General features: G+C 41.2%; 1 long non-coding RNA gene across 1 annotated transcript; it reads right to left on the reverse strand.

Moving 5' to 3' along the window:
- Positions 1-433: 433 nt before the first annotated feature.
- Positions 434-8,928, reverse strand: LOC102015849. The gene is made up of 4 exons (XR_260658.1): positions 8,878-8,928; positions 5,967-6,118; positions 5,726-5,816; positions 434-544 (listed from the first exon to the last, which is right to left on the reverse strand). It is a non-coding gene; the product is annotated as an uncharacterized LOC102015849 (long non-coding RNA).
- Between the last annotated feature and the right edge of the window lie 270 nt (positions 8,929-9,198).

Here is a 9,198-nt window from a genome sequence, read left to right on the forward strand (position 1 = left end):
CACAATGAATCTTACTAATATTATTTGGGACAAACTTTACATGAAGGACTGCAGATAAAAAGATAAAATTAACAGTTTAATACTCTTTGACTTGTGTGTTCCTCAGGGTGACCAAATACTTCACACAATAAACTTTTAAAAAGGATAAGTTTATTTTTAAAAAAAATTTTAAATTTTATTTTAAAGGTAAAAGAACCAAGACATATTAACAAACACAGAAACATAAATAAAACTACATAAAAACAATAAAAGCAATACAGAATTTTAGACAATGTGATAGGAAATTAACAATGGTTGTATTATATTTTGATATCTTCAAATTAGTTAGTCAGAAAAACAAAATGGGCATGTAAGACTGATCAAACAATTAAACATTAACTGTTCATTTCACTAAAGCAATCGAAATTAGTAGTACAGTTATCTTAGCTCATAGTTTCAGAGATTTCCATCCACTGTCACTTGTTCCAGTTTATTTGGGCCGATGACAGAAGCGTATTTCATGCTGGGAGAGTGTTGCAAAGAAGGACTGTTCACCTCAAGGTAACTGGGAAGCAAAAGCAAAAGACAAGGAGGGCCAGGGCCCCACTACAGTGTCCCTTCAAGGCCATGCACCCCAGTGACCCAAACTTCCTTCCACTAGGCCGCACCTCCTAAATATTCTGCCACCCCTCCCCATCCTGCCGTTAACACCTGGGCCTTTAGGGAATATTTAAGATTCAAACCATAGCAACTTGTGTAATTGTTTAATATGAATATTCCCAGACTTGACTTTCCCTTTGTTCACATATGAATAATCACATTTGATCTAGAGTTTAATTTTGTTTGTCTAATAAGCAGAAAAACTTTGGATTTAGGAATTTTTGTTTTGATATAGGTTTTGTTTTATTTTTATCTAATAATATTGGCCTTCAATGCTTTATCAGACTACTGAGGTTGCCTTTACTACACCAGATAAGAGAAACAGGTGGATAGATACACTTCCCCACCCACTGCTTTTAAAAAAGATATTTGCTTTTCTTTGCTCTTTTCTTTTTTGGAGGGGTCTCCATTGCTGAATGCCATTATCCTTTTAGGGCAGGGGTTTGTTTGGTGGTGGTGGTGGTGGTTGTTATTTGAGACAGGGTCTCACTATGTATTTTAAACTGGCCTTAAACTCACTCTGTAGCCCAGGCTGACCTAAACTCGTGGGAATCCTTCTACCTCAGCCTCCTCAGTGCTGGGATTACAGATATGCACCACCATGCTCACCCATTATCCCATTATTTGAATATAAATAATTTCAAATATTTTAATCTATCTCAATTTTGACACTATATTTACTGTAATTGTTTAGACTTATGTCAGTGCAGTTAACTGCTCTCACTGCCTCTTACCAGTTCTTATCTGATGTTCTTGAGTTGCTACATTAGATTCAGTGCCCCCTTTCTTTTGAACACATCTTTGAGTAACATTTTTTCAGAGAGCGTATACTATGTGCATTAGCATAATTCCCATTATCTTCCTATATAAATAGCTTGGCTGTATGTAAGATTCTTGAGTCACATGTTTTTCTCTCAAAACTTTGTGAATGTTTTATTACATTCAGAGGAAAATAAGCTACAAAAGATGTTTCAGGAAAAAGGGTTCTGCAGTCATATATAAGTATAGGAAATATTCCATTTTATGGGAGATGTACCAGGCACAGCAGCAGAGGAAAGTCTATGAGATATCCTGTTGTAATGAAAATAGTTTAGCTTTCTTTTCAGTGTATCCAAGGTATTTAAGCACAGTAACATTGACAGAAAGCAAATGATCAATGCCATGAAGACGGGTACGGTTTGTTGAGTTCTTGCTATGCCCTCAGCATTGCTCTGGAATCTAGTTTATGTATATCAACTAGTTTAGCCTTGCATCAGCTCTACATAGCTGGTAGAATTTTTCTACCTGTTTCAACATAAGGAAACAGAGACACAAAGAACTTAAGAAAATAGTGGAGCCAAGGTCACCCCCAAGTATTTAGCTCCCATCATGTTACATGTAGTCTTAAGAGTCAACAGATAAGGTCAAAAGATAGGCAATTTCCACATCTCTCCCAAGTCTGAAAAACATAGCAAGACAGGTAATTGCACCAGAATAAAAAGGAAACTTTCCACCAACCAGAATATCCCGTTAGACAGTCGCAAAATTTGCTGCTGTATTATGGCAAAGGCACTTTGGGGTAATCTGATTATCAGCGTGCAAGTGTTCAGACTCCGCTGTTGGCCATCATCCAGGACTCATCACTGAATACTCATCACCTCATCAATTCATCCGCCTCAACTGACGGGCAAATCAACATCCAAATATTCATTGCACATCTGTGCCGGGCAGATTATGCATTAGCAATTCAAATCTGCCTGGTGCGCTGGCCATTCCTGTAAATGCGTCTGTTTGGGTGAGATGCCTTGTTGTCTAGGATGGATAATAAGGCAACTCGGTCTAATCTTGAAGAACAATCAACCCATCTTGCGAAGGTGACTGGCTGTGTGTGTTCTTGCCCTGGCAGCTTTGGAACAATGGCCCCGTAATGCACTCGACTCAGCTGGCAATGAAGTCCCATCCTGATTAGTAGCCGTGGCTGGTGTCAATCACCACAGGATGCACCATTGTCCTCCGGTCCCCAACACCGTTTATTTACAGGAAAACAAAGGCTTTAGGGGGCTATGACTGCTTCCCAGAGATTGCAAAATAGATTGAGCTGTCAAGCACACAAAGTAGATGAAGATTAATGAGTTGTGCGGACAATAAATATGAAGAGATGACCATGAATATGCTAATGGGCATTATCCATATACACCGTAATTGCTACCAAAATTAAAAGGTGGCATGAAGAAGATGGGTCACAGGGTGACAGGGACACAATCTTGGATGCTTGAGACCCTCACCCCAGATAAGACTCGCTACAGGTTCTCTTTCCCCGATTAAACCATCCCAGAGCACCATTGTCCACCAGCTGTCTGCATAAGCTCCTTTCAAATGGGGATGTGAGGGATGGGGTGAGGAGCGAGGCTGGGAAAGTTACTTTATGGAAAGGTGTAATTAGAATAAGAAAGGTGCTTATCAAGGCAAGAAGTTATCAGCTGTCAGGCTCCTACTTCATCTCCAGGGACAGACTTGATGAGGGATGACAATTTAGACCTCAGTCCCTCACCTCAGAGCCAACAGGATTATTTAAACAGTGCTATTTAGATTATTACCTTTCAGGAAAGAGTGAGTGATTTTTTTCCCAAAGTATTCTAGTACTCTGAGGTTTCTTCTTTAAATAAATACAAGGGAGAAACTTGAAGAGCAAGTTTGAAGGCAAATAAAATTTTGCCACCATGGATAGCTTGGTTTTGGAAAATCTACATTCTGGAAAGCGGTAGCATGACTGAATGCCATGCGGAGTCACCGCAGGTCTCCGCGCAGTCTCCCATGTGGCCGGCCCACATTCCCTGTCTTCATTCGCCACCTCCTCTCCCATTTTAATTCCTTTCCATCCTCATGTCTTTGGATAAGGGTTATCAGAATAACATATTATGCAATGCAGTGAGAGGCCAGAAAGAGAAAAAGTTCCTTATTTCCTAGGATCCTTCAGCAATCTGAGACTCCAGAGCTGTTCCCCAAGAAGTCTATGAGATGATATCCCATCGAAGGAACTCACCTCTTCTCCATCAGGATAGAAAACAAAACTGTGCTGTACGGCCTGTGCTAGGTGAAGGGCTAGCAGAATGAAGACAGGGTCTCAGTTCAGAGGACAAAGAATAGAAAAGAGAAAGAGAGGTCAGAAGAAGGAAGGGGTCCCAGAGACTGTCTGAGGCTAAATCTATGTGTAAAACAACCTCACTAAAATGGGTGATAGAAAAGGATGATGACTTCGGAAACTTGTGAAGACTGGAAAATTAAAGGTAAAGGAAATACTGTATAAGCACTGTCCTCTAGTTGGCAAAATTGTTTCCCATGGAGATACAGAGTAGCAACTCTGGAGCCACTATATACATACACTGGAATTGAACAATGAAGTAAATATATGTCAGGTGGTAATATTTTCTTGGTTGGAGTGGAAATTCATAGGCAAGCAAAGGGAAGAGGCAGAATGATCCAAGTGACACTGGATTAGAGTTGGAATCATAAGTAGGGACTCTAATTTTACTTAATATACATCCATATGTTACACATAGAAATATTTGTAGATATATGAACATGCATAGATTGGTATGCATACACACATTCCTTGCTCTGTCAGCTGAGAGGGTCTAGAAGTAATCACACTCCAGTAGCAACCACACCCCTGGTGGCAACCAGAATATCTGGCACCCGGATCTTGGCATCTAATACAATACTCTCATAAGAGAAACCAGGGATCCTTAGAGAACTGGTTGATTCTAGAATGGCACAGGAAATATATGAGATAACACTGGAGCATCTTGTAATACCAGAAGGTAATGAGATACTTTAAAAAAACAAACGCCACAGTAATGGAAGGTGTCAAGGGGACACAAAAGTAACAACAACAAAGAAAATAGGACAAAATAAATATCCACAAATCTACACTGACATAAGTAAATGATTGAATCAATACTGGGGCAGAATACAATAGACTAATCTCTCATGTTGAAGAATTCCAAATGACTTATGTAAAGAAGGAGGAGGTGGAGCATAATTCCCTACTCTCTAATTTGGGGTTGGTATAGTTACGTTCTTCTAAAGAGTGTCATAAGGGAAGAGGGGGAAAAGAGTATCTCTGAATTCAAGAGTCCTAGGAAGTGGTACCTAAGGTGCGGTGACAAAGGTCAGCATCAACAATGATGAGTCATATCAGTAGGATGTACCCTTGATATAATGTGATGAGAATGGCACTTTACCTCTGTGATTTCCTCTCCCACAAACACACAGCCCCAGCCTAATCATGAGAAAGCATCAAACACCTTGCAGTTAGGGGCATCCTACAAAATACCTGACCAGTACGACTCAAAACTGCCAAGATGTCAAAAACAAAAAAATCTGAGAAGCTTTCACGTTAACAACTCATGACTACTAAAGGTAATGTGCTCTCCTGGATGAGTTCCTGAAAGATAAAGACGTTATGTAAAATAGGTAAAAACCAAGTAAATCTGGCTTCCAGCACGCGTGGACTTTAGTTAATACAAATGGATGGATGATGGCTTACTACCTGTGACAACTAAGATGTTAATAACAGTGGAAACAAGAGCAGGAGTGTATGAGAACTCAAATGTGCCGTGTTTGTGATCCTTCTGTGTGTCTAAAACTACATTAAATAAGTTATTTAGAAAAAAGTTTGCTGCATCTGTGGTTCTTAATAGTAGGCTGGCAATAAGACTGGATCATGACATGCTTGCTCTTCTAGGGGTTGTACAGGTTTTCTCTAGTTTGCAAGCAGCAGATATGTACTTTGACTAATTTGCACAGAAAAGGCATTTATTGTGGGGCATTGGGTAGCACACCAAGTCCATATGAGTACTTAACACCAGGCCTGGAGGGTATGCAGCTGGGATGATGCCGGAAGCCAGCTGCAGACCTGCGGAGGCCCCACTGTTGCTGCCATGTTCCCACACATCATCACTTACCCTGCCAGCCTTCTGGTGTTAGGCTCAGAGGCAGCCACCTGATCCGCCTCCTGCGGAGGCCTCTGTGGCTTCCATAGCTATGAAAACCCTTGCCAGGATGTCCTCTATGGAATCTCCCCTTCTCCACTTCATTCACTTACTGTAATTCACATCAGGGTGAGCCTGAGACCAGGTCAGGACTCTGCCTGGTCCGAGGGAGATCCACACATGAGTGACTTCCATTCTCAGGTTCTACAGTGAGAAGAAGGAGAAACACAAGAGTGAGCTCAAAGTTGTGAGCAGTTGGTGCTTCCTTTCATGTACAGCACAGACAAACCCAGGTGCTGAGCCGAGGGAACTTACATCAACTGGAAAATGGCACTACTGGAGAGAAATAGGTACCTCAGATTGAAGATAGATGGCCAACTGCATTCTGCTGAACCAACCACAGATGGGACCAATACATCTCTTAGTAAAACCACTTCAATCAGACTTGCAGGGAGTTACGCTGAAGATGGCAGTCCTTTTGTTTTCTCTATGTCAGAGTGCCATTTCTGTGGAACCGTGTAGAGAGAACTATCATTCAGAATTCACCTCCACTGAGCTTAGAAATGTATGCTTTATCGTACTTAGAAGAAGGTACAAAAACAGAGAGAATACAAGTCTGTAACTGGAGAACAGATTTTGAGTGTGATCTGCCACTTTCTCGAGTTTATGACATTGAGAAAGCTTCATTTTGGAGCCTGAGCCATTCACACCCTTCTTTGTGTATGGTAGCTCTACCGGAGCACTCACTGCTCTGTCCCTGAATTATCTGCTAGCGTAGCCATAAACCCACTGCACTATGTCCCTCTCACCCGGCTCTGGCACCCTGGAACACTGCATGCATTCCGGGTTGTTGGAATGGGTGTATACAGAAGGTGGGTAACAGTTACGTGCTCTATAGAGCGCAGCCAGTCAATAGGAATTGCTATTGAAAAACTTTCGTGAGATGAAATCAAAGAGATACAGATTTTCTGCCATTTGTTATCAGCTTAACTCTTGGGGATAATAACTCTTCTGAGTCTCAGACTTTCTTTTAAAGAAAAGTGAGGCCAATAATAAGGTAGAATTAATGGGCTGTCCAAAGGAAATTCCCACCTGCCTTCTCTTCTCACTGTTTCAGAGAATAAAAAACTAAATACCCTGTTTCTTGGCCTCCCTTCTAGCTAGCAGTACCCTTATAATACATTTTGGACCAATGGTGTGAGAGAAGGAAGATGAGGAAAAGATACTCTTTCCATAGTAAGAGATAAGCACAGGAAAGAATGGCTCACACATCCACAGTCCTTGCTCTACCTCTTGTCTTTAAAGGTGGATGTGAGGCCAAACAGGGGTCTCCCAACAACGAAGAAATAAGCCCAAAGCAGAGTGGCAGAGAAGACCGTAGTCCCTGAGGGCACTACTGGATAGCTGAGCTAAAGCCAGAGGCCAAGCTCCTCCTGCTGTTAAGTAAAGGACAGATGTCCTCTTGGCTCACACCACTGTTGGCTGGGATTTTGTTACATACAGCTTAAAGTACCATAACCAATAAACTTGTCTACAGGCCAGTTGCGAAGATTAATCACAGCCACCCACGCGTGCTGTGTGCCCACTACAGGGGAACTCTCTGCTACTGCTGTGGGTGATAGCCCATCCTCAGGAGCTCAGAGCAGCTGAGAAGGCAGAAGGGAGGTGAGAGGAAGAGGAAGATGTGAAGGAGGAAAGAACAGAAAGGAAAAGGATTAGAGGAGGTAAAGTGGGAGGCAGAGAATGGCAGAGCAAAAGGGGAAAGAGTGTGGAGGGAATTAAGTATGGTGGGTGGAGAAAGGAAAGACGACAGAGAAGAGACAATCCCCCCAATGAACTGAAGTAGGATGGCAAAGAACTTAGCCAAAAGTTGACTTAAGGAAAATAGAGTAACATTTCTTGTGCACCTGGCGTTCTAGCCTGAGACTTGTACATGCTAAACTGCTGTGCTGAGCTTCTGTGAGCATCTAAAAAAGTAATACAGGTGAAAGAATCCAGCACGTGGCAGGCACTTAATGAAGGTTTGCTGGATCAAACTGTATCGAGTGAAAATTGGCAGGTGTGGAAGGGGCCCAACAACCTAGTTCCCTCCAATCCTTTTCATCCTTTCCTGAGTGGATCAGCTGGCCCAGAAACTGAGAGCCTACATTTTTTGTAAGTAGAATTAAAAAGGGGAGTCGAAAAGGTCCAAGTTTTCTTACAAAACACAGTGTTGGATATAACTCTAAAAAATACAAGGCTATCTCTGTAGACCCTGGTGACTTCTTTTTATTTTAAAGAGAAAAGAACAAAAGGAAATTAACAAACACAAAGACATAAAACAATACAAAAACAACAAAAATGATACAGAATTTCAAACAAGGTGATAGGAAATTAACGATGATTGTTATATTACATATTGTTATCTTCAGACTGATTACTCAGATAACCAGATATAGGCATACAAAACTGGTCAAACAATTAAACATTAACTGTTCTTTTCAATAAACCAATAGAAATTAGTAGTACAATTATCTTAGCTATCTTGCGTGTGTATACATATATATATATTTTCATATTTTTCCCCTTCATTCTTTCTTTCTCTTCTCTTTTCCCTCATCCTAGTTGTTCTCTCCTTTTGAGCAGTCTCTTTCCCTTTCACTATATCTATTGTGCCTTTTGGATCTTATTTACTCTTTCAGGTTCTTACACTAGGGAGACAATATGATGTTTGCATGTGCAGGTCTGATTTATTTCACTTGTGAGTATGGTCTCTAGCTGCAGCCTCTGGTGACTTTTGTAAGCCAGATTCTGCAGTGCAAGGAAGTGCCATACAGTGACTAGAAGTGCCACTGACTGTGCCCATCAAATGTAGGTTTTACTCCCAGTAACAACAAACCAGAGTGGATGAAGACAAAACAGTTGTAAAATTCATTCTGGGGACATTTAAACCGAGACTTGCTACTATTAATTTTCTTAGTAATAACAGTATCTGGTAACACAGGAGTGTGATCTTATTCTTGGGAGATTGTCTTAGTCTTCTCACACTTCCATAGCAAAAGTCCATAGTCTGGGGGGTTTAAACGAAAAAATGTCAGGCATGGTGGTGCATGCCTGTAATCCCAGCACTCAGGAGGCTGAGGCAGGAGGATCATTGTGAGTTCGAGACCAGCCTGGGCTACAAAGTGAGCTCAAGGCCAGCCTGAACTGCATAGTGAGACCTTGTCTCAAAAAGACAAAAATAAAAAATAAAAGTAGAAATAAATGAAAAAACTTATATTCTCACAGTTTTAGAGACTGGATGGAAGCCCAAGATAGCCACCTTCTCACTGCGTCCTCACATGGCAGGAAGAGGGGGCAAAAGTTCTCTGGTCTCTCTTATCATAAGGACACTGATTCCATCACAAAAACTCCACCTCTGTGACCTCAGGTAAACCTAATTCCTTCTCCAAGTCCCTGCCTTCAAACACCATTACATTGGAGAGGAAACCTTCAGCACATGAACTTGGGGAAGATGCAATTCAGTCCAGCAGAGATGTATGCTGAAATACATAGGGATGAGGATTCTTGATGTCCGGAAATTATTTCCAATGATTTGCAAAAAAAA

This window comes from Chinchilla lanigera, unplaced genomic scaffold (genome assembly GCF_000276665.1).
Source record: "Chinchilla lanigera isolate Chin_1 unplaced genomic scaffold, ChiLan1.0 scaffold00018, whole genome shotgun sequence".
NCBI lineage: Eukaryota > Metazoa > Chordata > Mammalia > Rodentia > Chinchillidae > Chinchilla > Chinchilla lanigera.